The sequence below is a fragment of the Malaclemys terrapin genome, chromosome 8, assembly GCF_027887155.1.
Source record: "Malaclemys terrapin pileata isolate rMalTer1 chromosome 8, rMalTer1.hap1, whole genome shotgun sequence".
Classification (NCBI taxonomy): Eukaryota; Metazoa; Chordata; order Testudines; family Emydidae; genus Malaclemys; species Malaclemys terrapin.
The window spans coordinates 100704357-100720306 of record NC_071512.1 but is presented as its reverse complement, the minus strand read 5'-3'; the positions used below and the strand labels follow the sequence as shown (position 1 = coordinate 100720306).

Here is a 15950-nt window from a genome sequence, read left to right as displayed (position 1 = left end):
GAGCCAGACGTGCCCAGCGAGGGATAAACACAGCCGTACACAGAGAAAGGGGGAGGTGGGACACAGGAAAGGGAAGGAGAACTGGAGCAAGGCAGAGAAGGAGAGAGGAACTAGAGATTGGGAGAGAGAAGGAGAAAGAGGAGGGAGGGGAGAGAAGAAAAACAATAGGAAGGAGAGAGAAAGACACTAACCGCTCTTTCCTATTTTAATTCATGGAATTTGGGTGGATGTAGCTTTCCATGTGGGCTTTTTTGTAAACCGTTCCAATGAGCCTTTCACTTTTAAGTAACAGGTTTTTTTGGGGGGGGGGGGGGGGGGGGCTCTTCCTTCCTCTCCCCAGCGCTACTGTGATTACAAAACAAACAGTGAAAGTGCTTTTTTTCCTGTAAAAGCTTTGGTTGGTAAAACTAATGTGTGCCAGGTCTTAAGTTTGGCAACTGGCTAACTCATTTTATGTACACCCTTGGGTGAGACTTCTTTGTTTCTTTCAGTCTCATCTATTTTTGCCTTCCAACAAATTGGAAAGGAGATCAGAGGTTTTCTCTTAAGATAGACCGTTGCTCAATGTGTTGTTGACGAAGATTTTAATTGATTTATAAAGCGTAAGTATAAGTGTGCGGTAGAAACTATGCATACAAGAACAAAGCAATACACACACCAAACCCAAACTAGAAAAGAAATTTGTTTTGTAACCCTGTCTTTAATTTTTAGACAGATCTGGATTAATTATTTTAGGTGTTAGTCTTCTAATTTTTGGCTAAATGAGAGGAACCCCTAGTTTCTCAGCCTGGGCAGCTTCCTTTGTTATCTTCATGCGGTGACATCACTGTCTGGCGTTGCTCTTTTCTCATTGCCCTCTTAAACCAGAGACCACACAAACAAAAAACAGTCTTTGTCTGGGTTTATTTACTCTAGCCTGAGCTTTCTTGATTTTTACCAGTAATTGATCCTTAATGGATAACTTTTTTTTTTTTTTTTTTAAGGCAATAGATCTTATTTCCCTCAAGGAATATCAGACATAGGAAGTGTGTTTTTTCCATTGCTTCTCACATCCTTTCAAGAAGCTGCAAATTCATGAATATTTGTAAGATTAAAAAGATAGAAAATACATAGCGTTTTTCTTCTGCATGAAAACTAATGTTGATATCAAAACAACGTGGTCATGAATAGTAAGTCTGTAACCTTGACCTCCATTCAAGTGGTGACCAGAGAGATAGACAGAGACAGGCACACACTGAACTTGTGGTTGCACTTGCCCACTCTGTGTGATTACCACTACCCTATCTATCAAGCTATCGGAAAGGAGTTGGTTATGTAAGACAATAGTAAAAGTGAAAAAATAATCGAAGGAAAAAGTTATAACTATTATCTTCACTTTTCTTAGGGGATGATCAAAGAAAAAAAATCTTTTGAATTTTCAAACCTGAAATAATAGGATATCTTCCTAAGAAGTTTACCCAAGTGATTGAGACAGTAACCTTGAAGGGAGACTTGATAGCTCTTCAGTTAGGAGTCATTCAGAATTGGCATATAATTAATAAAATTGCAGGAAGCATTTAACTGGGTAGATCTGTCATCTGCAAATGCTCTATATGTAAAAGAATGATATCTATGAGAGGAATTTTTGTTGAACTGTTCAAGAGAAGGCGTGTGTAGCTCTCACTGATGATGCAGTGAAACAGCAGTGGTATTACAGAATATTGAGTATAGTTGGTTACCTTCTGGATGTGCAGAAAAGTGTCTAACCATTTTAGAATGAACTTCCTCATATGAGGAACTTTTCCTAAAGTCTCAATTAGAGCTACTTAACTCCAGTGAACTGAAAGTTATAAGCCTACATTATCTTTTCTAATTAAGAATGCAATAATATTTTTTAAACCAAGACATAATATAAACAAAGTTTGGCAGTCTATGCTATACATTGCAAATGCCAGAGGCTTTCTTTTGTGTTTTTTTTTTTAAACAGACTGACAGCATTATCATAAAGACGTCTTCATAATGGGCAAGAGCCTCTTGTGCAAGTTCTGCATTCCTGTTGATTTCAGTAGCAGATAAGCATGTGTGTAAGAACTGAGACCCTTTCTCAGTTTTCTGGGAGGATTTTTTTTGTTTTGTTAAATGAATGTGCATTTGGGAAGTGGAAGGGGGTAGGCGGATTTAGTTTACTGTCTGTTCTTTTTGTCAATTATTCTAAAGCTCTGCTACTATTGAGATACCGCAGCAGATTTATTTCAAAGTTCACTTACTTTAATAAAGTTATGGAGCTCCAGATGTATGCACAGAGTATATCTGATGCTCTGCTATTTTTAACTTCATTTGTTGCAATGACATTTTATAAAATACTTTATATTTCCTAAGTAAATCAGTGCCAGAAAAGCTACTTTAATGTAATATCATGGTTCAGTTTCTTGATTTGTGTGTTTAAAATTTCAAAGTTACAAGTCTCACAACTGTAATTCAGCCTCAATGACTTAAGATATAAATTTAACACTAGATACAATACGTCACATATGAATAAATTAAAATGGAGGAAACCATAATTGACTTCTGTGCTAGATAGTTAAACCAAAGTAGCTGCTTGATACAGTAGAACATAAAGAATTCCATATTGTTAGTTTCATCCTTATTGTGAAAATAGTAATTATCAAACTATAAAATTATTTAAACAGTTTCAAATTGTGTATGGAAATGTGTAAGATTGATGGGGGAGTGCCTAACCATTTTGAAAACTCCTGTTTTTGGAAACTAATGACATCTACTCTGGACAGTGCTAGGTGTTTATTATGATAAACATTGTTACTGGACTTTAAGCCTACAAATAGGCAGACATATGCCTAAAAACAGCTACTATTTAGAAGATAGTCCTTCTCTTCTAGGGCTCACTTTACACACACACACACACACACACACACACACACACACACACACAATCCCCCAAGAACAAAACCTAGATTTCTCTTCTGCCAGAGTTCAATCAACTTGTTTCCCTCCTCATTATCTGTATTTCTGTAGGTAGACACTGGCTTATGTGTCTCATAATTGACCCCTTAACCGTTTAGAGAGAGAAGGGGGTGATGTAATATCCTTCATTGGACCAACTGCTGTTGGTGAAGGAGACAAGCTTTCTTGAGCTTTGTGTAGCTTGAAAGCTTGTCTTCTTCACTAACAGAAGTTGCTCCAATAAAATATATTACCTCACCCACCTTGTGTCTGATATCCTGGGACCAACACAGCTACAACACCACCTTTAATCGTTTGACATTTAAAATATTTAGTGTTTTCAGATACTATGGGGATAGGCAGACATATAAGACTCTAGTTGGGGCAAGTCTTCCATAACCTTTTTTTTTTTTTTTAAACTGTTCATGCAGAATACCCTCCCAATATTCCTTTAACTGGGGATGACAGATTATTACTGAATGCAGTGATGTGTAGGACTTAGAAGATGCAGTTTTTAGCTCCAGGAATTATAAGACAAGACTGAAATACAGACACACAGGATAACAGGGATCAGAAGCTTCACTTGGTGTTCATGCACTTATCTCTATATACTATTTGATGTGCATTTGAGTTTCAGCTGAAAGGTTTCACAGAAGAATTATGGTTATTTTTAGGAGGGACTTGAATGACCAGGAAGGGTAGCCCAAGATGGAGAGCAGTTCAGGTTTAAGGAGCAGCATGGAAGAAGGCACAAAGACTGAAAGAAGGGTAAAAAGGAAGCAGTTACTGATAAAAATATATAGCCTATGAAAAGAGTTGTCGCATACCAAAAGCCAGCATTTTGAAGTATCCACTAATTTTAGATGCCTCCATTTTAGGGTGACCAATTTAGGTCCTAATTTTTCTAAGGCACTGAACACATGTAACTCCATTTGAAGTAAAAAAGAGCTGTCTGTATTTAAGAGAAAAAAGTAGGTTTTTTTTTTTTTTTTTTTTTAAGTTCTCAGAATTGAGGTTTTTTTAAAAAAATCTGCTTTCCTTTTCTGCATAGGTCATCTCATCATTTGTTAGTACAACACTTCTGCTATATTTCAGACAAGTTCACTGCTTTTCCCGCTTCCCACTTGTCACTTTTAGCAGTTCTAATCCAAAGATTATTTTGTGAAACAGAAGGCTCATAAAACAGCTTATATACATAAAACAGCTCATAAAACATAAAAGGCTTCAAAAAACAAAAAACCCCCAACTATAACAAACCTCCCCCTCCCCGCCACACACATCATCACTCCATCACCATCCTGTTCCTGAATAATTGCACACAACAATTTATCATTTTATTAATTTTTGGAGACCCATACAGTAGTATCACAGTCTGAATGAGAAACTTGAGGACAAAAGATATGGGAAAAAATACACTTGTAGAGAAAAGAGGTATATCTAACTTCTAAAAAAGGATTTTCATAAAGTTCAATATTAAAGCACAGAACGTTTGTCTCAGTATATATTATACTTAATACAGTACCTGAAATGCATGAAAAACTCATACAAGTTCTTGGTATTCATAGTGATCTCTAGAAAGCGTATTTGAAATGTTGGTATGGAAGAATTATTTACAAAACACTTTCACGTTGAATAATGTAGTTCCAGATCTATCCACAGATTCCTGTAATACTATATACTGGCCTACAGAATCATACATTATGGGATCCAGAGTTTAGTTTATTGTTTTGGCTTTTTTTTAATTTTTTTTTTAACCTGATGTCCCTTAGATTAGATCTTCAGCACAAGATAAAGGTAGGGAGAGGGCACAAATGTGGTTTAAAGCTAATTTTATGCTCCTATAATCTTGGAGCAGCTGGAGGGTTGAACGGTTTCCCAGCAAAATTTAGGACAGACGCCATTCTTCTCTAAATTCTGATTGCTGCAACAGCCCCTTACGGTCTGTTGCACCAGCTGGGGATCACCTGCGTTCAATGTGCTCTGGCCACGCCCCCTCCTTCTCTAACATGCATCCTCCCACCCTCAGTGCTGGGGATGGCAGGTTGGGTCTGTGTAAGTCAAATCCCCAGCTGCCCTATTAGGAGAGCCATAGGAGCAGCACCAGGGTGCCAGGGCTGAGGCTCTGGCCCCTTGATTTTAAGGAGTTTGCAAGTGTCCTGGAAAATTAATCTGAATAATCAAAAGACTGTTTATTGGAATAGTCCACTACTTTCCTGTTTGAAACTTTCAGCCTTGGATACATTTATTGTTTAACAAAACAGACAAGCTTTTGTTGTGTCTCAGCAGTGCAACTTATATGTTGTGACTCACCCAACTATTACTTTGTATTGGTGTTCTTCCACTGTCTCCAAAAGGAGCAGTAATTAACACTATTAAATAGGGCAAGCCAAATTAATCTCTGGTATGAATGCAACTCCCACAGAGGTATCTGAGCCAAATTCTTTGAAGCCTCAGAATGATGGTGTGAGTTACATGGAGGCCCAAGATATTAATAAAACAAGTGTAAATGATAAAGTAGTATAACTTGTTCCAATTTGGCAATGAGTAGGTGTGTAAACCTAATGTAACTTACACATACTGCAGGGGCATAAGAGGATAGTTGAGCAGAAGAGCAACTAATAGGAAGAAGTACCCACCGTTATCTTATTGGTAAACCAAACCAGCTAATAGTTTTTATGTTTATATAAAAAATTAAATATGCAGGCCTGTTCTTCATTCTCTTCTCTCATCCCTTTTCCCTCCTCGCCTTCCCCAAAAACCCATACAGAAGGAACACCAAGCACAGTTTCCTCTTTGGTACTGAACTGTTCAAAATTCTGGTTAATTTCACTCAGCTCTTGTGGATGCCATTGGAGTAGTTCTGCACTGGAGAAGAGATTGTGTTAAGGGAGCTTCTGAAGATGTAAGACTCCTATGCCAAATTTTAACCATTGGTTAAGCAAGCCTCATATTCGTAGTCTGAGGTATAATGAGGCTAAGTCTCCTCTGCCAAAATGTGGATGATGTAAAGGCTCTGTCTTGGTGTGTGTCTAGGTAATTAAGACAAATGGAGCTCAGCTCCAATGGGAGGAGAAAGGAACGGAGTGGATAAGGAAGCTTAGAACTTGCCGAGAGTGGGAAATGGTAGAACAAATTCATGTTCTTGCAAGGAAGTGAACAACAGAATGTGATGACGTGAGCTATCTTGTATAGCTTGTTTTACAGATTGAACATATCCTGTGACAACATTCTGTAGCAATGACTGTTTGTTATGCCCAGGACCAAATTATAAAGCCAGTTCTGAAAAATTGTGCTCATGACAGAAAGAGTGCAATATTTTCAGAAGCAATTTAGACAGTTATATTTACAAGTCCGTAGAATGATTCTTATATGTTTTTGTTATAATGGTGTCAGTATGATAAATTGTTCAGGCGTGCAAAACTTGGCATTTTGTGAGCACGAAGCACACTGGACTATCTTTTTTTAGATACCTGTATTTGGAGTTCCTGGGAGAATAGCTTCTTTCAAAAATATATCCACACCAGATTATTTGGCTAGTAAATAATTTACCTTGATATTTCTTCCATCTGGAGGGTCGTATCTCGTGGACTCCCAAAGTGGTTTTTTAAGAGGATTGTGTTGCAGTTGATCAATGCTAAATAGAATTGGTTTGCGGGTTTTTTAAGTACAGTTTTCTTTCTAGCTAATGCTAAACAAAAAACCGTGCAAGTGTGTCTGTTTTGTCTACATTTACAGCGCTGCAGCAGTACAGCTGTAGCGCCTGTGGTGAACACACTTTATGCTGATGGGAGAGAGCTCTTCCGTCAGCATAAAAAAACCCACCCCTGTGAGCAGCATAAGCTCTGTATGTGAGAGAAGCTCTCCTGCCGACAGAGTGCTGTGCACACTAGCACTTTTGTTGGTGTAACTTATGTCAGTCAGTGGTGTGGAATATTCACGCCTGGGAGCAACATAAGTTTTACCGATAGAGGTGGTAGTGTAGACATAACTCTGGTGCAGACTAGTTAGATTTTTAGCTTGAAAGAGTGGCTATTTGCTGTCTTGTTAACTTTTTCTAGATGGGGATGGGGGAGAGCCATATTAGGTATCCAGAAGATAAAGGACACCAGATAGGATCATAAGGTAGGTAATCTTCTGGCATCAAATAGTGGTGGAAGTATTCTTTATAACACATACTTTTAATGAATATACTTGGTTATTGGCTGAAACTTGTTATTGACTCTCTTCCAGATTAAAAAAATTAGTGGTTTGTTTTTTTTTAACCCCAATTTCATTTGGTACAAGTATTAAATTAAGACCTGAGTTAGGAGGAACCACCACCAAAGTACAGTATGTCCATTGATATTTGAGTTGTGTGTGTGTTGTGTCCTTTTTGTTGTGAAAACTAGAGAGAGTTTCTAGAGTTGTTGGTGATGGGCCTGCTAGCAGTAAATACTGATTCACAGACATTCCTGCCAGAATGTTCTGTAACAGCTATTCTGAAATAAATAGAATATGCTTACAGTCTTGTGTGAAGGAGAGCTTTTGCCCCTTTTGAACACAATTCTTTAAAAATGTCTGAGCTGGATGGAGACTCTACACGAAGTAAAATCCATCTATCTCCATCTCAAACATTTTCTCTTTCTCCCTTTCCTGTTTTGATAAAAGTCAGAGGTGATGGTTAATGGACACTTTTGATAGTCAGACTGGTTGTAGATGTCTTTTTGACCTTTACCGGAGAAGACTGTAGTTGTAGTAAGTGAAAATGTAGCTAATGCTTCTTAGAACCTTCTTTGGCACTGAGGCCTGCTAAACCCATAGTTGTGAGTTCAATCCTTGAGGGGGCCATTTGGGGATTTAGTTGGGGATTGGTCCTGCTTTGAGCAGGGGGTTGGACTAGATGACCTCTTGAGGTCCCTTCCAACTCTGATATTCTATGAAACTGTGCTCCAAGAAGTTTAGATAGGAAGAATTTACCTTGCATAAGGAAGCAGATTATGTGAGGTAACTTGCTATTCTGGGTAGTTTATCAAATGCTCTGTTGCAGCTGAATTTGGTATCTGAGGTAACTATGCATTTATCTGACCAGGACTCACCATACTAACTCTAGTTTTTCTAAAAGTTTGAGTGAAAAGGGAATAAGCTTACCACAGAACTACGGTGCGTACCTCTCTTATTGGTGAGAAAAATAAATAAAATCTAAGAATGCAATGGTTGTGTTTCCTCAGATTCCCCTTCCCTGCCCCATCCCTCTTCTGCGGAAGGAGGGACTATTTCTCCTCCATTCTGAATCATAAGCAGTAAAATGATGAGAGAGATCTTTTTTCTCTCAGATATTTTAAAAGCAAAGCTTAAGGGTAGGCAATACATTGGGGGTTCAATTTAAACAGGAAATCTAAATAAAAAGGAAGAAAATTTCCTCTTAATTAAGCATTAGAGGAGATAATCCTCTGAATGCAAACACTTTAAGAAGAGAAGATTCAATAGAATAACTTCAAAGTTTTGCAGATTCAGAAAGGTAAGTCATCTGCCAGTGCAAAATAAGAATGGAACAATGGTCCCTCTAACCAATAAGACAATAATTCATGCTAAGGTCCCAATAATGGGATCATGTAGAGGTCGGTGGGAATCTTATGTGAAAACAGAATCAGTATTGAGGAAGAACAAAGTCTTCAGCTATGTCCCAGCAGACAGTTTAACTACTTTTTAAGGGAAGTTTTGGTGTACAGTCCAATCTGAAGTATGATCAGTTTCTAGAGACCAAAACTCTCTTTACTATTTTTGTGGTCATCTTTTTTTTATATTTGATGCATCCTAAATGCATTTTTAGATATGCTTAAATGATCTTCCTGTGTGATTGCATGGAATGTGTCCAGAGAAGACATTTCTGTTTGAAGCATTGAAACGTCAACAGGAAAAACAAGAAGCTTCTAGCTTCCACCAAGTTTTATAGGGGGAAATTGTTTTTAAAACTTTTTATAAAGCTGTGGGAGAAGAGAACAAATTCCTCCTTTTTGCAAAGTATTTCATACCGATCCAATTTTTTTCCTAAAGCTAGCCTTTCCTTTTGCATCTGTGCAAAAATCATAGAAAAGATTACAGAGACAATAAACATACAGTTCTTGCCAAAGCACCTTACAGGAGAAAGCTATGGGAAGAATTGGTTAAGTAAGATTCTGACATTTCAGCGGCTAATTTATATCAGATCAGTCCACTTAAAACTACCAGGTAGGAAGCAAGCTGCTAATATAATCTGACCTTTAGTGTTTGTTACATTTTAAGACCAGTGGAGAAATCCTGGCTCCATTTAAATCAATGGGAGTTTTGCCATTGAATCTAGTGGGGCCAGGATTTCCTTCCCAGCTGTTTATTGTTTGCAATAGCTCTGTGTTTATAACTTACTTTGCTCAACCATTTTATGATTTCAGGGTGGAAAAAAGTCGGTCTTCTAAAACATGGTAATATGCCCAAAACAAGCTTATTTTGACAAGCATAAATATTACATAGGCAAAACATTAGAAGAACGCTGTTGTGAAGTCAAGCATTTAGAAGTTAGGAAATACCAAAGTTAAGGTTACCTGTGCTACCTTGTGTGTATGTATGCATGCATTCTGATACGGTTTTCAGTTATCACAATATTTTTTCCACAAGACCCCTGACTCATTCAGTGCATAGGAAGGACGGTGCTTAGCAAGTGAGTAAGAGTTGTATGATGAATGAGGCTGGGTACAGGAATTAGAAACTGTTTATAGTGAATGGGGCTGCAAATAGAAAAAGGATGGTTTTGTTAACTAATGAACCCACAAGCCAATAGAAACTCTTGGTATTTAGTGATTTCCTTTAATTACTTGCTTTATTATTAGATTGCTGTATCCCCCTGTTCAAATACCAGAACAAAACCAAAAAACCCCACAACCCAACCTATCATACCTGTATCCAAGTTACAAATTTGTGTTTATGCAGAATTAAATGGACTTTCTAAAATATACCCTGCATCCCCCTGAAGCGCGGGGCCTCCCAAAGCACAGGGCCTGGGGCGGTTGCCCCGATCCATCCAATGGACTGGATGGCTCTGGGTCCAGGGCGGCCTAGGAGATTAGCAGCGGGGCCTGGCGCCGGCAGCAGCGAGCAACCTGGCCCCAGCCCACCCGGGCTCCGCCCCCTCCCCACCACATTCCACCCCTTTCCCCAATTCCCCACCAAAAATTATACAGACCTGGTGCCCATGCCTTCTCAGACCCTTGTTTGTGGTCATCTTTTGTGTGTCATGTCTGAATTAGATTGAAGAGGGTAAGTAGCTGCGCATCCCCTTCTTCCAGTTAGTTGGTAAAACACCATCCTATGGCTCTGTATGATTTGTGACCTCTGGCAAACCACTTAACTTCTCTGCGCCTCAGTTTTTCCATATGTAAAATGGGAATGCTAATGCTTATCTACGGTACGTGGTTGAAGCACGAAGCATCTTTAATTCAATCTATAATAAAAATTGAAAATTAGATCCAAAATGGGATCCTTTCATTATGGGATTAATTCAAGCAAATTGTCTTACATTTTGAAGGCTTTGCAAAAACAAAAGAAACAGAGATACATCTGTTATTACGTAACAATTAGCCTGTTGAAAATTACATAAGTAAAGAAGGGGTCACTTTGTAAAGAAATCATAGTGAGCTGTGTTGGTTTATATAATATGACTTTCTCTCATTTCTCTGCAGTCAACATCCTAATAAGGAGTGGGATACTTAAATTTCAGCTCAAAAAAGATCTAACTCATGGAAGGGAGAAAATATTCTCCAATTCAAGGCAACTAACATTTCATCCTTCTGAGTCATGTTCAGTTTCCATCTTGTGGTCCAAATTCTTTAGTTTTATTCAGTAGGTGGCTCTCTCATTTCAGCTCCCAGAACAAGCAAGACTACATGTTACAAAAAGCCTAGATTTAGAGCTTCATGGGAAAGTACAGTTTACCCTTCACACAATCTCTCATTAAGTCCCTCTTTATTGTGCTAAACTTGTTCATCTAGTCTAGTGTGAGTTGATAAGCTGTGCATTAGAAAGAAATCTAGTTATTTGCTTGGTTTTTACTTTTTCCTCCTTGCCTGTTATGTGTTTGTGTGTTTGTTTGGGGTTGTCTGGCCACAATGAAAATACAGTTGCAGTTCTTGAAGTCTTAATGTCATAAAAGTTCCACTTCTGTTGTCTTTCCAGCTCTGTATCTTCTTTTTATATATAGGGCACTATGGCTTTAATGAAAAAATTACTTTTCAGTGAAAGTGATATGGACCCAATGCATTCATACTTACAGGAATCTTGGCTATTGACTGTAACAGTGAGTCAACTGTACCTGGTACCGCTAAGATCTTCTCTCTCCCCTCCTCTCGAGGCAGGTCACAGAAAACTCATGTAAAAATCACGTCTCGCTGTTAATTCCTCTAAAAGCTCTGTAAATGGTGCTACAATATTTTTACTGAAAGCCAAAGACAGGAGAGAGCATCTCACTTAGAAGTGGTAAAAAGAAGAACAGGAGTACTTGTGGCACCTTAGAGACTAACAAATTTATTAGAGCATAAGCTTTCGTGGACTACAGCCCACTTCTTCGGATGCATATAGAATGGAACATATATTGAGGAGATATATATACACACATACAGAGAGCACACGTTCCATTCTATATGCATCCGAAGAAGTGGGCTGTAGTCCACGAAAGCTTATGCTCTAATAAATTTGTTAGTCTCTAAGGTGCCACAAGTACTCCTGTTCTTCTTTTTGCGGATACAGACTAACACGGCTGCTACTCTGAAACCTGTCACTTAGAAGTGGTGGTAGAAGATGGTACCAAGAAGGTTGTGAGTGTTGCTAAGTTGGACTGATGTTTCTCTTCATAGTAAATCAAAGAATTTTGGAAACTAGAGTTGGAGGAAGAAAGGGGAAAGACTATTCATCCCCCTGCCAATGCAGGAATCATTCTTTCTGATATATTCTTGAGGAGCTTGTCTAGTTCACTTTTGAATTATTCAGGAGATGGGGGTTTCTACAGCTTCCTTAGGGAGATTGTCCACATCTTCTAAGAAATTGTCCCAGACTAGTCACCTTAAACGGTCCCTGCCTTATCTACACTAGGGACTTACTCCAGTTAAAGCCTTCAGTGGCTAGTAATCATTGTAGCTGCACTAGTACAAACTCCAATAGTGAGTAGGGTTGTCAGGGTTCCCTCCCCACTCTGAACTCTAGGGCACAGACGTGGGGACCCGCATGAAAGACCCCCTAAGCTTATATCTACCAGTTAGGTTAAAAACTCCCCAAGGCACAAATCCTTCCTTGTACCTTGGATTAGGTAATGCTGCCACCACCAAGTGATTAAACAAACATTTAGGGAGGACCACTTGGAGCCTACCTTCCCCAAATATCCCCCCAAGCCCCTACATCCCTTTTCCTGGGCAGGCTTGAGAATAATCCTCCAAACCCCTACACTCCCTTTCCTGAGGAGGCTTGAGAATATATCCTCACCAATTGGTACAGGTAAACGCAGACCCAAAGCCTTGGATCTTAAAACAATGAAAAAAATCAATCAGGCTCTTAAAAGAAGAATTTTAATTAAAGAAAAGGTGAAAGAATCATCTCTGTAAAATTGGGATGGTAATTACTTTATAGAATAACAAAAGACTCAAGAATATAGAGGATCTCCCCTCTAGGCAAAACCTTAAAGTTACAAATCCAGGGATAAACTTCCCTCTAGACAAGGAAAATCACAAGCCAAAATAAAAGTAAGCTAACGCATTTCCTTATTATTACTTACTAATTCTAATTGAGTTGGATTGCTTGCCTTCTTGATCTGTCTCCGGCAAGCACACAGAACAGACAGGCAAAAGAACAGACAAAACAAAGCCTTTTCTCCCTCTCCATGAAAGTATGTCGTCCCCTTATTGGTCTTTTTGGTCAGGTGCCAGCTAGGTTACCTGAGCTTCTTAACCCTTTAGAGGTAAAAGGATTTTGTGCCTCTGGCCAGGAGGGATTTTATAGTACTGTATACAGAAAGGTGGTTACCCTTCCCTTTATATTTATGACAAGGGTACACCACGGTAAGCTGCAGTTTGTATTGGTGCAGCTAACCTTAGTTTCAAACAGGGGTAAGGGGGTAAGCTCCACCAGTACAAACAGTGGCTGTGTCTGACCATATAAGGGGTGAAATCCTGACCCCACTGAAGTCGATGGCAAAAGCAAATGTTCAGTATGGACAAGGCCTCAGTTCCATCCCTTTTTTTTTTTCTCTCCTACCCATGATCCTTCTGTAAAAGAGTAACATGATAGGATGTAAAACATCAGGTATCACCAGAGCAGCCTGGATCTTTACTAAACCACCTAACAGTTCTTAAGTATTTTTTTCTGTTTGTAGATTTAGGAAGAGACTGCAGAGGCTTTCACAGCTTGTTCGTGTTATGCAGCAGACTGATATCCCATGGGCCATTGAGGATTACAGTAACATCATTCATTTGCATTGTGGGGTGCTGCTGTTCCTCTTTTGCTCACACAAGACTGCCAGTTATAACTCTATGGATTGTTTCCAAAGTCTGAATATGTTTGGCAAGCTTTTGCAATACCATTAAGAGTTTGATTACCTTTGTTCATGTGTGTGGGGACTGCCTGTGTTTTTGGCAGAAATGTTGAATGTAAACCTTTTTGTTCTCTGAAATGTTTTGCTTTTGCTGGAACTTCTGCTATTATATCATATTTTTAAAATTGTAAAGCATTCACTTTCAGTTAAACGGCACTGTGTTATACTTAGTGGTTCTTTGCTGTAGTTTAGTATTTTTCAATAGAATCCACCGTTTCCTCTCTTGAAGTCTATGTTGTTTAATGTGAGTTGCAGGATTGAATCCTGCCTCTAAATACAAAGTCCAGGGACTCCTTTCAAGAAGAAAATCTTGCTTCCATTTTAAGTGTTTTGTATGTACAACAATAACTAGTTTACTGTGCAGCAGCACCACATTTCTTATATAGTTTTTAGACCCATCTTATTAACTAATATTTTATTTCTTTATCCTTTGTTAATTCATAATTAATGAGACTGAATATTGGCTGGCAGCAAATACCCCTTTGTCTGTGGCCCCTTCAGATCTCATAAGCTAAGTATGGTCAGGCCTCATCAGTACTTGGATTGGAGACCTACAAATAAAACCCAGATGCTGCAGGAAATTGTGCTATGGTGCCATGATGCTTTCTCTCTAGTCGGTATTAAACTAAAAAAGTGCCTGGTATTGGGGTTGGGGCACCGCACAGCAAGTAGTGTTGTCTTCTGATGGAGACATAAAATTTAGGTCGTGATTACTCAATGTCACTGAAATTCCTTTGGTTCTTTTCACAAGATGTACAGGTCAAATTCCAACTTGAGTCCAGTAATTATATGCTGCCCAACTAAAATTTCCCTGTACTTTAATTTAGAGCAGTTATTCTTCATGTCTCTCCTCCTTTTAAAAAAATTAAATGGCAGCTGCAGAATGACAACTGTATTCCAGCACAAACGTGGTTGCATTTCAGTGTAAGATGGTAATACAAATATCTTCACACTTTAGCAAAATGTAAGTTGCTTCATTGGATGCTACAGGCCAGATGCAGCCCCTTTGTGGTGCTGGAGCAGTGTAGAGAGGTTTGTAAAGCTGAGGATTTTCTTAATGTGATGGAATCCCTAGCTGGCATAGAGACTGCACAGCAAGCATTATAGTGATCCTCTCACACCCCCTCCCACCCTACTTCGGGGACACTTTTGGCTGTACTATGTTCTAACAGTCCCCACCAGCATATTGGTTACCCCCTAGGGGTTGTTACAAGCCGGTATAAATTAGACAACCCTAAAGTTAATTTTAGACTGGGGGCTGAACAGACTCTCTTGGGAACAGGAAGAGCACAGAGGTGGTGCACTCTTGCACATATCCCCTCCCCACATTGGGTCTTGTAGGGAGTGTAGCTTGACTGGATCCGAAGATGATGGCATATGTATATTAAATATATACAAATGCAAATATCATACTTCTTATATTAACTTACACCAGCCAATGAGACTATTTTTGCAGCATTTCTAGGACAGTGATAAGGTAGATTTTGTAGAAATAGTTTAAGACTTGTGCTGAAACGCTTTATTTTCCTTAGATTAAATTAATTATAATATTTATTACATGAGTTTTTGTTTTACAGAATTTAGGAGGGCTTGTTGGTAAAATTATATGTTAACTGCATGAATCAGAAGTTTCAAATGATGAAATGAACTAGGAATTGGGGGTTAAAGCAGAGGCAACTTTATAATACACGTGAACTCATAAGAAACATTCTGGATCATAAAGTTTTGTCCTAGCTATTCTTACACAGCTATGTGATCTACTTGTAAAGACTTTCTTTTTCTCAGTGGTCATCAGAACCTGGGAATCCATAAAGTTCTAAAGTTTTTAGTACAGTAAGGCCTTGTTTAAATGGAAGGGGTTTGGAGAAGACACTGTAGTATTATCAGGTATAATTATTTCCCCCCTTTCTGTACCTCAGCTTACCTTTCTGCTGTGGTACAGACCAGAGCTTAGTCTTTTCAGAGCTTTGATATATTTGTTTGATAGTGTTAAAATCATTAATATAAGGAGAGTAACAGAAAATCTCAAAAGGAAAATATTTATCTATAATAAATATGAATCCATGACAGTTTACCCATAGCTGTTGAAATGATTGTGAATATTGTCAGTACTAACTCTTTTGAAGACAGCATTTTCAGGGAGGAGTTTCTCCAAGTTTTTGTACTGGTTATTATCACAACTTCAAATGTAAAATATAATTATACATGCACACATACATACCCTCTCCTAATGCTCATCTCAAGCAGGACTTACCTTTCTCAGTCTCTGTGGAATGACACCCAAACCCTTTGTAGGGTATACTATTTCCTAAAAATCTGGGAAACAAATGATAGTCTCACAGTCTCTGTCAAACTCTCTTTGAATCTGCTGTTTCCACAACCTGCAGCAATTGCAGTCATTATCTTCTCCCAATGGGTGAGG

The 15950-nt window shown here is 38.6% G+C and overlaps 1 protein-coding gene across 1 annotated transcript in view; it reads left to right on the top strand.

Moving 5' to 3' along the window:
- The window catches only part of RNF11 (ring finger protein 11), a 47625-nt gene that overhangs the window by 557 nt on the left and 31118 nt on the right, over positions 1-15950 (top strand). The window lies entirely within an intron of this gene.